General features: G+C 46.0%; 1 protein-coding gene across 6 annotated transcripts in view; it reads right to left on the minus strand.

Moving 5' to 3' along the window:
* The window catches only part of MPP7 (MAGUK p55 scaffold protein 7), a 281,685-nt gene that overhangs the window by 231,427 nt on the left and 31,096 nt on the right, over positions 1-19,162 (minus strand). For 5 of the 6 annotated variants that reach the window (XM_090047429.1, XM_090047431.1, XM_090047425.1 and 2 more), the window contains exon 2: positions 14,608-14,714. The gene's annotated coding sequence lies outside the window, so the exon portion shown is untranslated. Of the gene's footprint in view, positions 1-13,241; positions 13,328-14,607; positions 14,715-19,162 lie in introns of all 6 variants that reach the window. The other variant, XM_090047427.1, reaches the window with a different exon arrangement.

Raw genomic sequence — 19,162 nt, forward strand, 5'->3', positions numbered from 1 at the left:
AGAGCACATCTCCCTGCTTGGCTAGAGCAGACAGCCTGGGCCAAGGCTAGCTCACCCACCCTATGTGGGGAAAGTGGGATTGTGGAGGAGGTGCAAGGCATCCTGGGATGCTGGGGGACAGAGTTAACTGGAATCTGGAAGGGTTCTGGGAGAGAAGTTCAATAAACCAATTTAAACTAAATCAATTCAATCAGATACTACATCCATCTAGGTTCATCTTAAACCAGTTTTGGACATTTTGAAAGCAGTTTAGGTGTACTGAACTTCTGTTGTGTTACAGATTTGAACCAGTTTCTGATTACTTATACTGGTTTATGTGCAACTTCTGTCCCTAGTGCTTACATGTACACCATGTATATAGGCAACTGTCAGCTCTCTGGAACAAGTTAAACGAATCTTTTAATTTAATATAAAAGATTCTCATTCCTGGAAAGAGTCAAGTTGGGAGGAAGGGAGAGAGAAGAGGAGAAACGAATAAATTTGTCAATTTAATGGTACCACCAAGCACTATGCAAATTTTATAAAGCGTGAATACAGTTGATGTAGCAAGAGCAGCCGCTAACGCTGCTGAAGATGGGAAGAGTTTAAGGCATCTTAAAACATCACTATTAAAACATTATGAACTAACTACTGAACACGTATGTTGATCCATAAGATGTGAAGACTCTAGCCTTACGGCTCTATGATCTTTTACAGAAACCCTGCTTTTTTCCAGGCTGACATAGCATAGGACTTATCTTTTCTTTTGACACTACATAAAGTACAGTCTCTATGTGGTTATTACATGCATCTTTGCCTTATTGGAACCTTGGCAATTTTTATGTTCAGAAACATTCTTCTTTCACCTGATTTCACTTTCTGACTCAGCAAGAAATATCTGAGATTTTGTTTTGTGCAGGATTTGTTTTGGGTAGAACAGACTAAGTACTGGGTGCAGCTGAGACCAGATTCTAAGGCCCGAAAATCAAAATGCGAAGACTTCAAAATTTGGCTGCCTACTGTGGCAACTGAAAAGTACGTCTGTGTGATAAAAGTGCTTGCTGAAGGCTCTATAAAGATTAGACCAAGTGTTTTTTCTATATTTTAGATATTAAGCTACAAGCCTAGAAGTAGTAAGGCCCTGTGGCAAGTTAAAATTACCTTATCAAGGGGATGCAAGGCTTGTACTCTTATTGGTCAGTCTAAGGACAGTTGAAGAAAAAGAAATCTAAGTGGTCTTACATTATCAGTGTCCTTCAGAAGCTATAGATTAGTCGAAATATTTGGAAACCATTCAGAAGGAAGATGCAGCTCTGTGAAAAGGATTAGTTAGCTGTTGCCTGGATCAGTGGCCCCATGGACCTTGAGGAGCCCAAGAACTGCATTCCAGGGTCCTTCCCGCACCCCTCAGACAGTGTTGTTCGGGGATGCCTGACCTCACTAAACTTTGTGAAAAGAGAAGGTTGCTATGCATCAGGCATCAGGGGGACTGCCAATAAGTTGCTGAAGCGAATTACTTTTGTCTGTCATCGTTTGTCTTGTTATTATGCATAGTTGTGGTTTTTTTAAGTCAATAAATCTTTCTTACCTTTCTACCCCAACAACACTTTCGATCCTAAACCCTCCACAGGCGGCTGGGACACCTACAACCTACAAAAACCAAGGACCTGACTTGAGAGTTCTTTACCACCAACAGCTCTTCCCTCTGCACATGCCTAGACCTGCATGGTTGAGCAATGAGGTTCCTAGCTTCCACTTGGGCCTGAAAGACTAGATTAAGCTATTTCTAAAGCCCCCAAAAAGCACAATCCAGGTATACTCAGAACACGCTGGACAAACACCAAGAAGTCTGAGTTCAGCACAACTAAACAGCTATATCCACTGTTGTTCAAAAATGAATGAGATGATCCTCCATCACCCCTTTTCTATGTGCTGCTCCACAGCAAATAAATGCAAGAATGTCATAAAAAACAGCACACAAAAGGTCAAGCATGAAAGAGGAAAGCCAGTCTCCATGCATTATTTTCCAGTGTTCTCTTGGCAGAGACAAAAAGATAAAATAGAATGCAACACTCTCTAGACACAGATACCAATTACAGAGGGAAGAGTAAGAAAGAAGTTTATTTCCAATAATCTGCTTCCAGTTTACCATAAGTTGTTTAAAGGCTATGTTCAAGGGAGTTTCAGGTAGGCTTTGACTCCCGTGTGTATAATCCAAATATGGATACAGCATAAAGCAAGTTTGTTCCTCACAGAAATGGAAGAGACTTGCTTCATTAGGTTCAAATTTGGATCATAATCAGGGTCAGAGTCCATTGAAATCCTTTGAACATGGCTTTTAAAATAATTAATGGTAAAGGCTTAGAATCAAACCTATCTAAATAGGCACCCCAGACATATTTGTAGGGATCTACCTGATTCACAGAGGCTACCCCCTGATTTCAGGGGCATAATGCAGAACCAGGCAGCTATTTCTCAGGCTGAGTGCAGTGCCACCCTTCTCCCACCCCCCACACCTCTGATTGGCTGAAGGACCCTCATGGCCCCACTCTTCACCACTGACTGGTTGCAACGACTGTCTGTCATGCAGCCCTGCCCCTCTCCAGAAAGGAGTGGGGCCACATGACAGGCAGTCCTTGCAGACAATCAGCGGCAAGGTAGGGAAAATGGTAGCAGCCATCATGCCAGCAGTCCTTCAAGCAGGCAGCCCCCTCCCTATTCCCTACCCTGGCAGACTGCCACAGCACACCGAGGACTCCTGGCTGCCTCTGGGGAGCCACCATTGTATTTTTGGTAAGTCCACCCCCCCCGCCCCCTTGGATTTTGCTGATTTCACAGCCATTACCTGGATTTCACAAGCCAGTGCCAGATTTCACAGAATCTGTGGAATCACAAATTTGTTAGGTTCCTACATATTGGAAGAACCTAAAAGTTTCTAGATCTGTTTGACAAGGACCACAAACCAATTAAAGATAACAAAAAAATTGTTTTTCAGACTTACAGGGAGTAAAAGGAAGGCCCAGGGCAGTATAGGACCACTGCTGAATGGGCAAAAGCAACTGGTGACAGACAGGGGGGACAAGGCTGAACTCCTCAGTGAGTTCTCTGCCTCAGTGTTCCTAAACGAAGGACAAAACAACTCTCACAATGGGATAGTAGAGAGAAAACAGCAAGGCACCAGATTACCAAGCACTGAAACTTGGTAGTCAATGCTTGATGGTAGGCCCAGACGAGCTCCATCCAAGGGTACTGAAGGCACTGGCTGATGTCATTACACAGCCATTGGCAAAAATATTTGAGCACTCGTGGCACATGGGCCAGGTCCTGGAGGACCGGAAAAGGGCCAATGTGGCCCCCATTTTCAAGAAGGGGAGAAAGGAGGATCCAGGCAACTACAGGCCAGTCAGTCTCACCTCCATCCTTGGTAAAGTCTTTGAAAAGATTATTACGGCTCATATATGTGAGAGCTCAGCAGGAAAAATTATGCTGAGGGGAAACCAGCATGGGTTCGTAGCAGGTAGATCATGCCTGACTAATCTAGTCTCTTTTTATGGCCAGGTTACAAAACACCTGGATGCAGGAGTAGGGGTAGATATCATTTACTCAGACTGAAGGAAGGCCTTCAATACAGTATCCCACCCCATACTGGTGAACAAATTAAGAGGCTGTGACTTGGATTATTACACAGTCCAGTGGGTGGCAAATTGGCTAGAGGGTCATACTCGGAGTAGTGGTGGATGGGTTGGCATCGACCTGGAAGGACGTGGGCAGTATGGTCCCGCAGGGCTCAGTCCTTGGACTGATACTCTTCAATGTCTTCATCAGTGACTTGGACAAGAGAGTGAAGTGTACTCTGCCCAAGTCTGCGGATGATGCAAAACTGTGGGGAGAAGTGGATACACAGGAGGGCAGGGAACAACTACAGGCAGATCTAGACAGGTTGGACAAATGGGCAGAACACACTAGAATGTGATTTAACAAGGAGAAATGCAAGGTGTTACACCTAGGGAGGAAAAATGTCCAGCACACCTGCTGCCTAGGAAATTACCTGCTCGGCAGCACGGAAGCGGAAAGGGATCTCGGAGTCCTAGAGGACTCCAAGATGAACATGAGTCATCAGTGTGACAAGGTCATCAGCAAAGTTAACGGCACTTTATCTCACAATGGGATGGTAGAGAGGTGGACTTCCAGGAGGGGGTGGACTTACCAAAAATACAATGGTGGCTCCCCAGAGGCAGCCAGGAGTCCTCAGTGTGCTGCGGCAGTCTGCCAGGGTAGGGAATAGGGAGGGGGCTGCCTGCTTGAAGGACTGCTGGCATGATGGCTGCTACCATTTTCCCTACCTTGCCGCTGATTGTCTGCAAGGACTGCCTGTCATGTGGCTCCACTCCTTTCTGGAGAGGGGCAGGGCTGCATGACAGACAGTCGTTGCAACCAGTCAGTGGTGAAGAGTGGGGCCATGAGGGTCCTTCAGCCGATCAGAGGTGTGAGGTGGTTTTGACAAAGAAGAACCAAGGATACTTCCCCTGCATTGGTCACTGGTCAGACTGCAGTTGGAATACTGCATCCAGTTTTGGGCACCACACTTTAAGAGGGATGTGGATAACCTGGAGAGGGTCCAGAGAAGGGCCACTCGTATGGTTAAGGGCTTGCAGGCCAAGCCCTACGAGGAGAGACTAGGGTACCTACCTGGACCTCTTCAGCTTCTGCAAGAGAAGGTTGAGAGGTCACCTTGTGGCTGCCTATAAATTCATCATGGGGGTACAGAAGGGAATAAATGAGGCTCTACTCACCAAGGCACCCCTGGGGATTACAAGAAATAATGGCCATAAGCTAGCAGAGAGCAGATTTACACTGGACATAAGGAAGAACTTCTTCACAGTTAGAGTGGCCAAAATCTGGAATGGGCTCCCAAGGGAGGTGGTGCTCTCCCCTACCCTGCGGGGGGGACAGGGTCTTCAAGAGGAGGTTAGATAGGCATCTGGCTGAGGTCATCTGAACCCAGCACTCTTTCCTACCTATGCAGGGGGTCGGACTCGATCTATTGAGGTCCCTTCCAACCCTGACATCGATGAATCTATTAAATCTATGAATTCCCCAAATCCACATTTGGCTCCTAAGCCAAAACACCTTAAAACTGTATTTAGATAAGCAGATAAACAGACCGAGCCACTGAAGAAACAAAAAACTGAATGTATAATACAATATAAAATAAAGCAAGCAATGTTTGCCAAAGATCAGTAGAGGGTGCCATTGTGTTTACTGAAATATACATTATGTACAAGGTAGAAGAGAACCTGATTAGTAAGAGTTGCTAAACAGATAAATGTGTTGCAAAGAACTCTTTTGTTCTTCTGATGCATTAGGAAATTAGGGGTATACCAGAGGTGAACACTTCTCCTGTGGAAACAGTTATGACCAAGACAACATATGCAATGTGTATATATACTAAAGCAGTCTGAATGCTAAGCAACATAACTTCATAACATTTTCAGCAATGTGATTAACATCCATTACTGTTTAGACTTAATTTTCAATTCACACACAAAACTACACTAAAAGATGATGATGATAAAAATCAAGCTCAAGAAATGCCAGAATTAAGGTTTCCTGACCGTTTTAATTTGCCCCCGTGTTCACAAACATCATGACAGTTTAAATCTAGCATTGCATCCTAGTTTTCCCCCAGCAAGACTGCTGCCTCATTCAGTGTGTAGAACACACAGCATACATAGAACAAGCAATTCAGTAGCTTGTATTTTGCTCATTGCTGCATGTGCGGTTGCATGCCTTATTTATTACACACAATTCAAATGTGGCTTTTAAAATGCAATGATAAATTTACCCCTGAGTTCTTCTGTGGTGCTTATTATGGTACTACAAGATCATTAAAGGTTTTTTTTTAAATCTACCCCCACCCACATCAGCGTCTTTTTTTTTTTTTTTTTTTAATTAAAAAAGCCTTCCTAAAAAATAAATATTCAAAATCAATACTGAAGTTATGACAATATACACCAAAGCCTAAATTTACAATAATTATAAAACTTAAAATAAGAGATACATAATAGTTTGCTCCTACTGAAAGATTAAAGAAAGTCAAAGCATGGAGCAGGGTGGAAATCACTAGCTGTGCACCTGGAAGCGTAAGTGCTTGATGTGCAAAACCAACCTTTTTATGGTAGCAAGAGCTTTGTTTGCAAATGCAGAGAGTATTTTTCTTCATTTAAGCTTATTTACCCACTTCAGTTCAATGATTAGATCATTTAAAGCTGAAAAAGACTAGAAACATAAAAAGCAGAAAAGCTTGTTTTTCCCCTTCCAATATAAAAGTAAAGATTCAGCATGAAAGAATAAGGCTTACTGGTTCAAGATTTTAGAACTAGAAGCACTAACTTATTGATAATGTTTCATTTAACAAACAAACACATCACTTTGAAATGCGCTAGACACATTTTTGTACATCAAAATTGTTTTTATTAATATTTGTCTTTATTTTTTTAATTCAATTTCCATCCAAATAGAACTTGACAAATGAACAAGAAATCGATAATCTAGAAAATGATGCAGTCATATGCTCCACCATAATAAAAAGTTAAACTTTAAAAATGTGAATAGCTATGTAGAGATAGTGTATTCCTCAGATTAGCCAGAAATAGTACCAGTCAAGGAGAATACAACTCTAAAGAAATTAAAACTGCAAATACAAAGCAAGGTTAAGAATATTTAAAACAACATTTTCCTGTTTGATGATAAATCCCCGATTTTAAATTGTGACCTGTCAGTTACTTTAATTTCAATATTCCCTCCCTGACCCACAAAAGTCTGTTTTATGAACAACAATTATTTCCAAAACACCCTTGTTAGGTACAGTCCACTACAGATGGAGAGCTGAGGTACAGAAATCAAGGAGAATTTTGGGTGGCCAATATGAGATACCTATGAGCTAATTTTTCAGAACATTTGGCAATATGGACTTCCATATCCATTCCAAACACAGCTCCCAGTGACTTCACCTGCAGCCGTCAGCACTTTGACACTTTTGCAAGTCAGTTTCAAAGTCAGGCACCCAGAACACAAGGCACAACAACTAGTTCCCTGTGAAACACCTGGATTAAGCAATCATACAGGTACTTCACAGCACAGGCAAGGATAGAATCCAAATCTCCAGGACTGTGCTCAACTGCCAGTCATAAATCATCCTCTCCTTCCCTGTAACCCCTACTATGTTGAAAGCTGTGTGCATTTAACTTGCGCAACAAAGAAGGGAGGCACTTCTGAGCACCTGACTTTGCAACATTCAATATTTTAATTAGGTTTTTAAAAAGAAAATTGAAGATGATCTGTCGTGAGGCATGGCTGATACCTATATAGTTCAACAGGGTTGGAACACAGATTGACTACACAGATCCAAGATCAATGGTAGCCACAATATAGTTTGGACTCCCCTATGTGAACCAGCACTGAAGGCAGCAAGACACTTTGCCAGCAGGTTTCACAAACGTGAGCTGAGATCTGAGGACAGGATTTTATTCTGTTTGGAATAAAACAGAAAGGATTGTTCTGTAGAGCTCAACCTTCTGCCATTTTTTACCTTCCTAAGCCCGATTCCTTCTGTCCTCATTGCCTTTGTACTTTCTCTTGCCACATTCCTCAGTCCTTGTCTCCCACACACAAACCTTGGTTTTTCATTTTAGTCCAAGTGTCCCCCCCATAAAGAATTGGTTTTCCACCTACTCCATTTTCCTTGCCTAGCAGTCCCACTATCCTTATCTCCTCTGATTCCCCCTTTCTCCAAGCTCCTTATTCCAAAACCCCACTAGCTCTTCTCTGGATCCTTCCCAGTCAATCCCAGTTTCCTTCCACCAATGCATTTCAATTAACCCATGGGCCACATAGAGAGTTTTGGTGACCTGACATGAGCCAGGTTAGCTCACCAAAGCTCAGGAAGTGGTTCTGCTCCGTGCTCAGCCAGGCAGTTGGGAGCAGCATTCAGGAGTAGGGCAGGCAGGCAGGACCAGGGCTGGGATCACGGGTTTTGACAGCATGGGGCCAGGGGCCAGGGCAAAGCTGTGATCTGCTGCCCACACATCCCTGAGGTGGGCACCAGTTCTGCAGGCAGGCGCATGTGAGTAAACAGATCACAGCTCTGCTACAGCCCCACAGTGTCATTGCCCTGTGATCCCAGGGTCTCAGCCAGAACCCATGTAGGCATGTGCACATCCAGACAGACAGGATGAGGCCATGGCGGGAGGAGAGCTGTGTCCAGGGGCCAGGTTCGGGATCTCGGGGTGGTGAGAGCACAAGGCTGTAATCCACCCAAACACATGCCGCAGCCCATGGAACCTGTGCCCATCACTGGGATGTGCGGGAAGTAGATCTCAGCTCTGCTCCAGCTCCGCAGTCACTGCCCCGCAATCAGAGCTTCACCTGCCCATTCTGCTCCTGAACACCAGTCCCAGCCCATCACAGCCCCATCTCATCCTCCAGTCGCATGCCCTGCCCTGCCTGCACAGGTGTGGCCCCAGCGGTTGGTGCCGGGCAGATAAGCCAGGGTGACTGGGTTGTGGGGCTGGGTCCAGTGGCAAAGGCAGCTGGGAGGAGCCACCACTGCCACCACCAGGGCTGCCAGGAAGTGAATCCAGGGCTGTGCCATCCCAGGTTCGCTGCTTGCCTGGGGGCAGCATGACCGGCCAGATGCGCCACGGCCTGGACTGCCCGTCACATCTGGGCCAGACGGGACCAAAGGATCTGCCATGGACTGGACAAAACCCCTCGGTGGGCCAGATCTGGCTCACAGACCATATTTTGCCCATGCCTCGTTTAGAGCTTGACCAAAATTTAATCACAGAAACAGAAATGCATGTTCCAAACATACAATGATACTAGTAGCAAATTTAATGTCCCTGCTCACCAGGAGCTCACCAGAATTTCAAAGTTAGCATCTTGTTAGATAGTAATTTTGGGTGGCTTCTGGAGTTCTTAACCCCTGATTGTCCGCACTTTAACACCTAAAACTGGTTTTAAGCCAGGGTGGGCAAAATATGGCCCACAGGATGAATCTGGCCCACCAGGCCATTCTATCCAGCCCGAGGGGCCCCTAAAAAAATTTTGAAAATTAATATTCCTCTGTCCCAACTGTCTGTCAAAGATGACAGCCACCAGGGGAAGCCTCAGCAGCCTCCTGCAATAGCAGGGGCTTCTGGCCTGGAACCGTGGGACTGTTTGCATATCCCTGCCCCCAGCAGGCAGGTAAGAAGCAGGGGGTGCAGGCAGGAAGGTGGGGAAAGTGGCAGCAGGGGCAAGGGAAGTGGAAGCAAGTGGGTGCGCAGGAGCATGGGGCCCATGCCAGTGTCCCAGGGCCAGCCCTGGCAGGGCTCAGAGCAGGGTGGCAGGAGAGCAGGGTGCAGGCTGGCAGGGGTCTATGGAACCGGGCTGCACTGCGCCAGCAGGGAGAGAGGGGAGCTGGCCCCGATCCATAGAGCCCCAGACAGCTGGGACCCTGCACTCCTGCTGCCCGCTCTGGGACCTGCCAGTTCAGGTCCAAGGGCAATGGTGTGGATCCAGCACTCCTGCTGGCTGCTGCATCCCCATTCACTCCCAGCCCTGCCTGTCCCAGACCCATGACACAGGCAGAGATGACCATGAGCAGCCCAGACCCCATGTGCTGCACACTTGCCCATCTGGGCTGAGCAGCAGCAGTGGTGGGGAGCAAGCTGCTGCTCAGCATGGGGGGGAAATGGAGGGAAGCAACTCCTCCTCCTGCCTCTGGCACTCCCTGTGGCACCTGCCCAGAGCCCATGCAGGGCTGTCCTGCCTCTCCGCCACATCCCCGCCACCCATGGGGGAGCAGTGGCAATGGAGAGCGGACACAGGCAGCCCTGCATGGGCTCCAAGTGGCTGCCGCAGGGAGCACTGGCAGTGGGAGGAGGAGCGGCCGCTTTTCTCCTGCCCCAGCAGCACTTTGTGCCTCACTGCCGCTCAGCCCTTCGGGCAAGCCTGGAGCCACGGCAAGGCCCAGGCTGGCAGTGACGGTGACGAACAAACTGCAGCTGAGTGTGGGGGAAAAGTGCCCCCACTTCCCACCACCACTGGGCAGTCTGCCAAAGCCTGCTCTGCACTAGGCTCCGCTGCAGCTCCCTTGCCAGTGGCTCTGTGCAGCCCAGAGCAGAAGCAGTGGCCGTGTGGAGCAGCCACACTGGGCAGCACAGAGCCGGTGGCAAAGAAGCCGCAGTGGAGCCTAGTGCAGTGTGGGCTCCCCCAGCAAACACTGTCCAGTGGCAGCAAGGGGGAGCACTGTCATTCACCCCAGCAGCAGTTCGTGCCCTGCTGCCACTCAGGCTGACAGGCAAGCCTGGAGCCTGGAGCAGGCTGCAAGTGTTGGTGAGGAACAAACTGCAGCTGAGCACAAGGGAAAAGTGGCCCCTCCCCCTCCTGCCACCAGTGCTCCAGGCAGCATCTCCTTGGAGCCCACACGGGGCTGCCTGTGCCAGCTCTCCATTACCACTGGGGATATGGCAGAGAAGCACGACAGGCCTGAGTGGGCTCTGAGCAGCTGCCACAGGGAGTGCTGGCAGTGGGAGGGGGAGCAGCTGCTTTTCCCCCATGCTGAGCAGCACCTTGTTCGCTGCCACCGTCACCGCTCAGTGTGGGGCATGTAGGGTTGGGCTGCCTGTGCTGCGGGGCTGGGAGCAAGCGGGCATGTGGCAGCTGGATGGGAGCCAGGGCTTCTGCCACTGGTAGTTACGTGTCAACGGCAGGGCAGCCTTGAGAGGGAGGCAGCTGGCGCTGTGTGCCCCATCCCACTCCTGCCGTCATGGCTGAGCTTGGTAAGGTGCTGCCATGCACCAGGGCCTGCACCAGGCCAAGCACAACCCTCCGCCCCCAATCGTGGCTGGGAGCAGGGGGATTTGGGCAGGGAAATGCCTAGGGCAGAGGACGGGGAGGCAGCTCTGCCGCTTGCTCCTAGGAAAGGCAGCAGAGCCCCTTCTTCCCAGGCAGCCCTAACTGGGTCCCCTTGGGCCACCGCCTGTGCAGCTCCCTCCCCTGCAGGGTCCCCCAGCGCCCCAAATCCATCCAATCCTCACAACCCCCTCCACCCCCCAAATAAAAGTTCAACTTAAAGATTTAAATTAAATCTTTAAATTAAACAGTTTGCAGGTCTGCAGTATAAAAAGGTTGAGAACCCCTGCCAGCATATTCCTACCACCCTACTCTGGGCCTCACAAGCACCACATTCCTGCATGCCTGCTTACTTTCACTACACCCCCTCCCCTGCCACCACTTTCCCCACTTCCCTGCCCACCTGCCAGCTGCTCTGCACCCCATGGCTCCCATACCACACCCCCCCCCACAAACCCACCCACTCACATCTCCCCACAAACCCCACACCCATTCACACCCCACACAATATACAAGTAAGACTGCATTTTGCACTTTTATGCAATCTCTTCTACATATACAGCACAAACACGCCCTTCCCCAAAGGAGTACTCCCAGGGGCAAGGGTAGGGTAGCAAAGGTCAGAGGTTAAGGGGGAGGGACTTCTAGCCACAAGATGGTGACCAGGGGGTGAGGCACCTGGCAAGGGGTGGAGCTACCCATGCAGCCCTCAACAGCATGTCAAAACCTGGTAAGCAACCCTTCACCCGAAATAATTGCCTGCCCCTTTTTTAAGCACTCGCTATGAAGCTCTAAGTTACGCCACTCCAGGGCAGAATTCTCTCTGATCCGTGTTATCCACCTTGCATTGCACTAAGATGCGGCCACTCTAGGCCACACCTTAGTGAAAAACCTCCCATCCAACCCCCTCCTGCACTGGCCCAAATCAGGCCCCCTGCCCCTTTTGCCACCCTACCCAGCACTCCAGATCCCCACTCACTGTCCCTCCCTGAAACCCTGCTTACTTGTGGCTACCCATGCTGTTTATCCTAGGGAGCAGGCAGGGAAGGGTTAAACTGCCTGCCTGGCCACTGCTGCTCTCTGGACCAGAACAACAGCAGCCTAGCAATAAAAGCAGCAGTCAGACAGGTAGCTTAACCCTTCCCTGCCTGCTCCCTTGGGACAGATAGCACAGGCAGCTGCAAAGTAATTAACACCCCAGGGTGGGGAAGCCCAGAATGGGAGGGGGAAAGGAATTCTTACCTTTCAGTCCTCCTGGCCCCTGCTGTCCTGAAGTTCGACTACTCCAAACGTGAGCTAGCACTACCACAAATCAACATTTGTGCACCTCACAGTATAAAGTACAGGTACTTAAACTTTTCAACTGAAGCAAAATGTATTTTTTCCGTAAGTTCTGTTCTTGGAAGTTTCTGAACCAATTTACCTTAAGGTTTCAAAAATCTGAAGCTTAAACTCATACCTGACATGGAAAATTTCAAAATGGTCACAGTTTGGCAAAGTTTTAACTTAATCCAGGATCACATAAGGAGAAGTGTTATGTGACTGTCACCACTACCAGCCCCAACACAGCCTACTAGTTAATACATACCTAGTACCAGAAAGACACCTACACATACGTTACTATAGCCACAAGTTATAGCTAAAAGAAATCTGACAGTTAAATCACAAGGAAGGGATATTCCATCTGCTCCCTTCAATCACAGCAGTGTTTGCAAGGCAACTGCATGCCTCTTTTGTTACCCAGGTGGTAGTCACTTGTTATTTTCTGTATGCTCCATTCTCCTCAACTCAAAGGAAAGTGACTGTAGTAGTTTTCCATTCTGGCACAATTTTACTAATTTGTCTATTGTACTATAGCTACAGGAAGAAAGACAATTAGAGTGCTCTTTTCTGCTAGTAGCAAATATAAAGTAAAATGAAGAAAGACCAGCTGAAAGAGGGTAAAGGGTAAAAAGGGACTAATCTGCTAATAACGATGGTAAAAAAATTGGAAATTAAATCAACTTGGCAGCCGCTACAGTTGGAAGACGTGAGGGGAGAGTGCCTGTCCACTAGCCCAAAATGAAACCCTCACATTTCCATTCAGAACAGGCCTGCTAGTAGAATGCCTGTGTTTGGAAGTGCACACTATGAGCACCTCTGCACCCTTTTTTTGCCTTGCTTCTAAAAGCACCCTCACAGGAAAGTGTGGGTAAACCACTATTAGTGACTGTGCTGCAGTTCCTTAGATCATCAGTTCTGAACCTTCTTCAGTCAACATACCCCTTGGTCTCAGAGTGAGACTTCACATATCTCCTTTCACTGGGAAATTATTTTGTTAGGCCCTTTGACCTGCATTAGACAATGTATGAAATATATCTCACGTATCCCCTGGGGGTACATGTACCCCTGGTTCAGAACCGCTGCCTTCGATGCTCAGTGAAAACTGGTACTTTCATGAAAAACTGATCTAGAGTAGAGAGAAATGGAAAACAAATGTAATTTGCTACATACATGTCAAAACTTTCTTGACTTAATGCTATGCATAAGGCTTCAACAGATGTGGCATTTGTCCCATAATATCAGCTGTTTTAGTGTACCAAAAAGCCACCAACTACATGGTCATTTTTTTTCCCTTAAAAAACCACATTTAAAAATCCCAACAAACAACTGATCTGCCCACAAACATTCAGATCCATTAACAAAGTTGAAGCTTCAGTTTTAACATATGGAGAGATCCAAGACACTCCACTATCCTAAATTTTCCCTTCCCCCTCCTCGAATGGGGAGAGAGAAAGGGAGAACAAGGAGCTGTCAAGGAGCCCTGCAGGCATCAGCTTCCAGGGAGCCATGTCCCAGCTGCCACCTAGCTGAGTCCATAGCTCTCTTTTTGTAGGCCTACAAACTGTAGCCCTACAAAAACAGTACATCAGGTGTTATACAGACATGTAAAACTTGTTAGAATATCTTGTTAAAACCTCAATACTTCTTTGTACTACAAGGGAAACCTTTCAAGAGAGGAATTTACAAAGACTAGTTCCTTGAAAAGGCACTATTGCTGCACCTCTGTGGCAGATGTTTCATCTTACTTGCTACACAGAACTTTCAGACAGCCCAGTTATAGTTGAGCCTCTTCAGCTTTAAAGCAAAATGGAAGAATACCATTAAATACAATGAATTCTAACCCTAGGAGCGGAAGAGGTATTTCAGCTTGTATAAGGAATTATCCAGCTTGCCTCCTGTGCTGAGCTAGTTAGCGTAACATTTAAATTAAGGGGAAAAAGGGGGGGGGGGGGGGGGGGAAAAACCCTAAAAATTCTCCTTTAAAAGGCAATGTTAAAGAGAAGCTATTTTCAACAGCTGGCAGAAATAATTACATAAAAAAGGTCTGACAGGAAAAAAACAGCAAGGTGCAACTTGCTGCCTTGCTCATTTGTACGAGCGTGCTGGGCAGGAGCCAAGCTAGTCAGCCCAAGTACACAAACAAGTTAATGATGGCCTGAGGGAGCAGCACTGGATTTATACGTCAAAGAAAGTGCTACTTAAGACAATGTTAAGAACTTGCTTGTACTCCAGAGCTGTGCTATTATTGTAAAGGTTATTTAATGCACCTAAATTGAATCTGGCTTGTAACAATGTCCTTGCCAGCCTGCTCTGAACAGCTCAAACACCAGCCATTGTGTTGCGTGGGGATTGTGCAATACAGGCTAGCAGCAGAACCTTTAAAGGAATAAACCCCACCCTCCTTACCTCAGTGAGTGTATCTGGGAAACCGTGTTGCAAACATCATCCTTCATGAGATGAACAGAAATGGATTCTTGACAGGAAGTGCTTGCATACTCAACAACCAGCTGCATCTGGACAAAGGTAAAAACAAGTGTCATATGAAACAAACAAAAAAAATAAACCCAAAAGCCATTTTTCAGATACTATTCAGTATCTATTGCGAAGCAAAGGAACAATGTATTTACCATGCACATCAGTACAAATATGCACGATGCTTTCAGAACAAAGAGTGAAGAAGAAAAAAAAAACTTTTCTTGCCAGCAGCATGTGTAGGGTGACCATGTGGCCCAGTTTAGTTTACTATAAAGGAACTTAGTATCTTCAGAAAACCAGTTAAGTACACACATTGAACTCTAAAACAACCCATCTAGAAGACATCCAAAACCAAGTTTCTCTCCATCCCCTCTCCCTGTGGGACACTAAGACTGTCTTGGGTTAGTTGGTTTTTAACAAGAAAGCTACCTTAATATTTAACACTATTGGCTAGCAAGGTTTCCATCCAGGAAGAGCACACACCAACTGCAGATGCTTCCTCAGCCTGATGAAGGGTATTTATACCCAAAAGCTTGTTAAGAACTTTTTCCAACCATGTGAGTTGGTCTAATAAAAGATACATATTTACCCAAAGAACACAGCTACAACACATACCCCTGCAATACTACTAGCTATGTATTTACAAACTGTTGTGTGGATCCTCTCCCTTCCCAGCATACTTCTGTTCTCCTCTTTTCCATAATTTTCCTGCACACAGTATAGCAACTTTTCATACAAAAAAATTAATGTTATTTTAATGCAAGTCAATAACTTTAAATATAATGCTGGCATTAACTGCAACCAGCCAGTTTTCACAAACTACCACCATATCTGAAACAATAATCTATGTAGCAATCCTTAGAATCTCAATTAGAACAAATCTTTAGAAGTCACAGATGGAAACAGTATTAGCTTAGCCTAGCCCATTCCCTGCGAATGCAAGGCCTTTCTATATAGAACTTTGTTTTAAGTTAGAAAATTTCTATATTAAACATGGGAACAGAAGGTTATTGGTATATCAAGACCACTTAATTAGTCCATTTATTTGTGTTATTCATCTGAGCTTCAGAGGCCATTTGTTTTAAGAAAAAACTATCATCAGAGACAGAAGACAAGAATGATGTCCCATACTAAATCATTTTCTTTAAACAGTTTAAATGCTTCACCCTAATTTTTCATACTTTACCTTTCAAGTGACCACTTTCTAGGAAAGGAGATGGTAAATGAAAAAAGTGTCTGAAAGTTTGTGCAATTTCTAGTCTATTATATTTATTAAATGAAACATCAGTTTCCACATTGAGATGTTGTAAAACAGATGATCAAAAGTAAGTTCTACCAGTCTACACAATGACACGATATGCATGACTATTCTCCCCATCCATCTTCTCTATTCTTGCAGTATTTTACCACTTTTCAATACAAAGAAAACAAACCCTTGTAAAGAGATGCATAATCTTGTGCTTCTAGTTCATTAAAGCATCAACTCTCCAAAACAACAGCTGCAAACATGGAAGTCACTTACTGAGCCAAGGCACAAACTAGAGAGTCCATTGTTATCAACAATTTCTGCCCGTCCCTCTGTGCTGCTCGCTGGCTGTAAGGCAGAGGGTTCTATTTAAAGTACATTGTCTGTAGAGACACTGTGTTACATCTGCAGAGTTTATATCATGATCCTGGAGTCCCATGCATGGTTTCCTTTCTGGTCCTTACAAGTCAGCATCATGAATTTAATAATGAATAACTAATTAACCAATATATCTGAATAGCCAGGTTCAAAGTATTTTATTCACAATGCTATTGAAAAACATGTTTTAAAGTTTGTGTATTTGAGGTAACTGAGTATGTTGCTCTGCAAGGTCATATATACACACACATATATATCTGAAATTATTCTGCACCTCTCCTGTGAAAAAACCCCAAAGCAAAGCACATCATATATTGCAAGGGGCAAAATGAAATCACAGCACAATTATCAGTAATACTGAACATCATGTGCAAATGATTTTTAACACCAACTCTTTTTTTTGTTAGCTATTCATACCACAAACTTCAAGTTAATGAAGTCACAGTTCAGTCAAGACAGACATGTAATGTAATGTAATGTAATGTAATGTAAAATTCTTATTTTTATAAGACTATTTCTCCTTACAGCAGAGTAAGGCATGATCAAAGTCAAAGTCAGCACCATGATAAGGCCTCATATGCAGGATTTCTTTCAGATGGTTACACCTGGTCAGTACTACATTTAATTGGTGCTAGTGCCTGATCCTGGATGTTTCCACTATATCTTTCTTGAGATTTTCCCAGATAAGTAGATGTTGGTAATGCATAGATTTTGACTTGCACAGAGTTCTAACAGTCTCTGGGCATTTTCATTCATATTACCAATTCTATGCTTGCCCAGAATACCTGGCAATTCTGAAAATTACATCCAATTCTTGTATTGAAGTCACCAAGTATTATAATGATCTAATTTCTACAAGTTCTTAATCTCTTCACATCATTTATAGAAACTGTTCTCGTCTTCATCACTAGCTTGAAAGGTAGGCACGTAGACACTAAACAACATGATGAAGTTATTCTGTGTATGCACTCTGAGTATCCCGAGTCAAATAGATACAAAGGCAGAATCAATGCCAAAAAGATCTACCATAGCAAAACTACCAGTCGTCCTCAGAGAGACATAAGACAAACTAAAGACACAAAAATACACAGACTATTCAATGAAGAAGCTGTGAAAGCAAGTTTACCTTACAACTCAGCCATCAGGGCTCGGGAAAGCTTAAAAACTGACATGTGATGCTGCTATCACAGTGTTTGGCCAAAAAAAAAAAAAAAAATGCAGAATGGTTTGAAGATCACTCTGAAACTCTTCTACCAGTGGTTGAGAACAAAAAGACAGTGCTAACCAACTATAAGAAATCTCTAGGGGTCCATTGATAGAGATTTTTTGGGCCAATACCAATGGCTGATTTTTAAGTTGAGCCATAATCGGCTGATACCGATCTGATTGCCAATGTGTGGCTCGGGAGCTTGGAGAGCAGCATCTGGCTGGTGAGTCTGTTGTGGAGGAAGGAGAGAGGGAAATCAAGGGAAATACAGGCTGGGCAAATTAGGAAATAGAGGGAAATATGGGCAGGGCTTTTTTGACTGATGTGGCCGATAACATTGCCGATAAATGCCCCGTGCATGCGCACAGCTGCAGCGCAGCATGCAGGCGGCCAGGAGCACAGCCTGGCAGCTTGGAGAGCAGCATTCAGCTGGTAAATCTGCTGTGGGGGAATGGGTAAGGGGAGGGAGGGGGCGTTGGGGGGCAGATCAGGGCCCCCTGTGGTGAGGGAGGGAGTGTGGTTGGGGCAGGGCCAGACCATGCACATGCACGGCAGGACACATGACAGAGCAGCAAGCGGCTTGGCTGGAGGGCGTGGGAAGTAGGGGTGGCTCTTGCTGCTATATGCACCCTGGGAGGGCCCGGGGGGCATGTGACCCCTGATCTGTGTGCAGGGTGAGGGCAGGCTGCCACTGTGGGCTGGGTATGAGCCAAGCTCTTCTTGGTGGAGGCAGAGGAAGTGAGGCTGGTGCTGGGGCTAGGGCAGGTGCTACACAGCTGGAGCAGGGCACAGGACAGAGCCAAGGCTCGTCAGGTGTAGGAATGGGGGGGGGCAGCTCCTATTGCTACACACCCCGGGTGAGCATGGCAGGTGTGCTGCCCCCAGATCTGTGCACAGGGCAAGGCAGGCTGCCACTGTGGGCTGGAGCTGGGGCTGCACTGGGTTCTTCCCAGCCCTGGGGTTGGGCTGAGCTATGCTCAAGGCAGGTGGCAGTGGTGCTGGGAACAGGGGCTACGGAGAATTTTGGGGTGGCTGTAGCCCCCCCAGTACCCCTCTCCCAGTGCTGCTGCCTGCCCCGAGTGCAGCCTGGCCCAACCCACCCCCACCAAAAACAGCAAGATGGGCAAAGAGGTAGGCCTGGAAGCAATCTGTGTGCAGGTTTCTTAAGAGATAAATGAGAATTGGTTATGTCTGTTATAGCCAGAAACGACAGTGCAATAATTGAGACAAAAGTGAAACCCTGATTTACAGTAATCTGACTGACTAGGAAAGGCTGGATCTTAGAGCTGTTAGATGACCAGGAGCAGGGACCAGCGGGTTAGAAATGGAAATCAACAAGGTTTACAAAAAAGCCTCAGTTTAAATTCTCCTGTCTGGACAGAGTCAAAGATGTAATCCAGTTTATAGATCATATGCAGGATAGTGATGTTGTCCAGTGTTGGCAGCATGAAAGAAAAAGAGGGAGAGGCTATATCAAGTTATGACACAGACTATAACTAAAGAAGTATAGCACTAAATTACATGCAGTTTATTTAATCTGCAGTTATAGTGAAAAAGTTGGCCTGAAACTAGTAAATCATTTGCTTCATCTGTTTCAATCATTTTGAAGTCAGGATTCTAGATCTTGTCCTCTTCCTCCCATTTTCCCAAATGAA

Source organism: Crocodylus siamensis, chromosome 5 (assembly GCF_052110815.1).
Source record: "Crocodylus siamensis isolate JL-2025a chromosome 5, ASM5211081v1, whole genome shotgun sequence".
NCBI lineage: Eukaryota > Metazoa > Chordata > Crocodylia > Crocodylidae > Crocodylus > Crocodylus siamensis.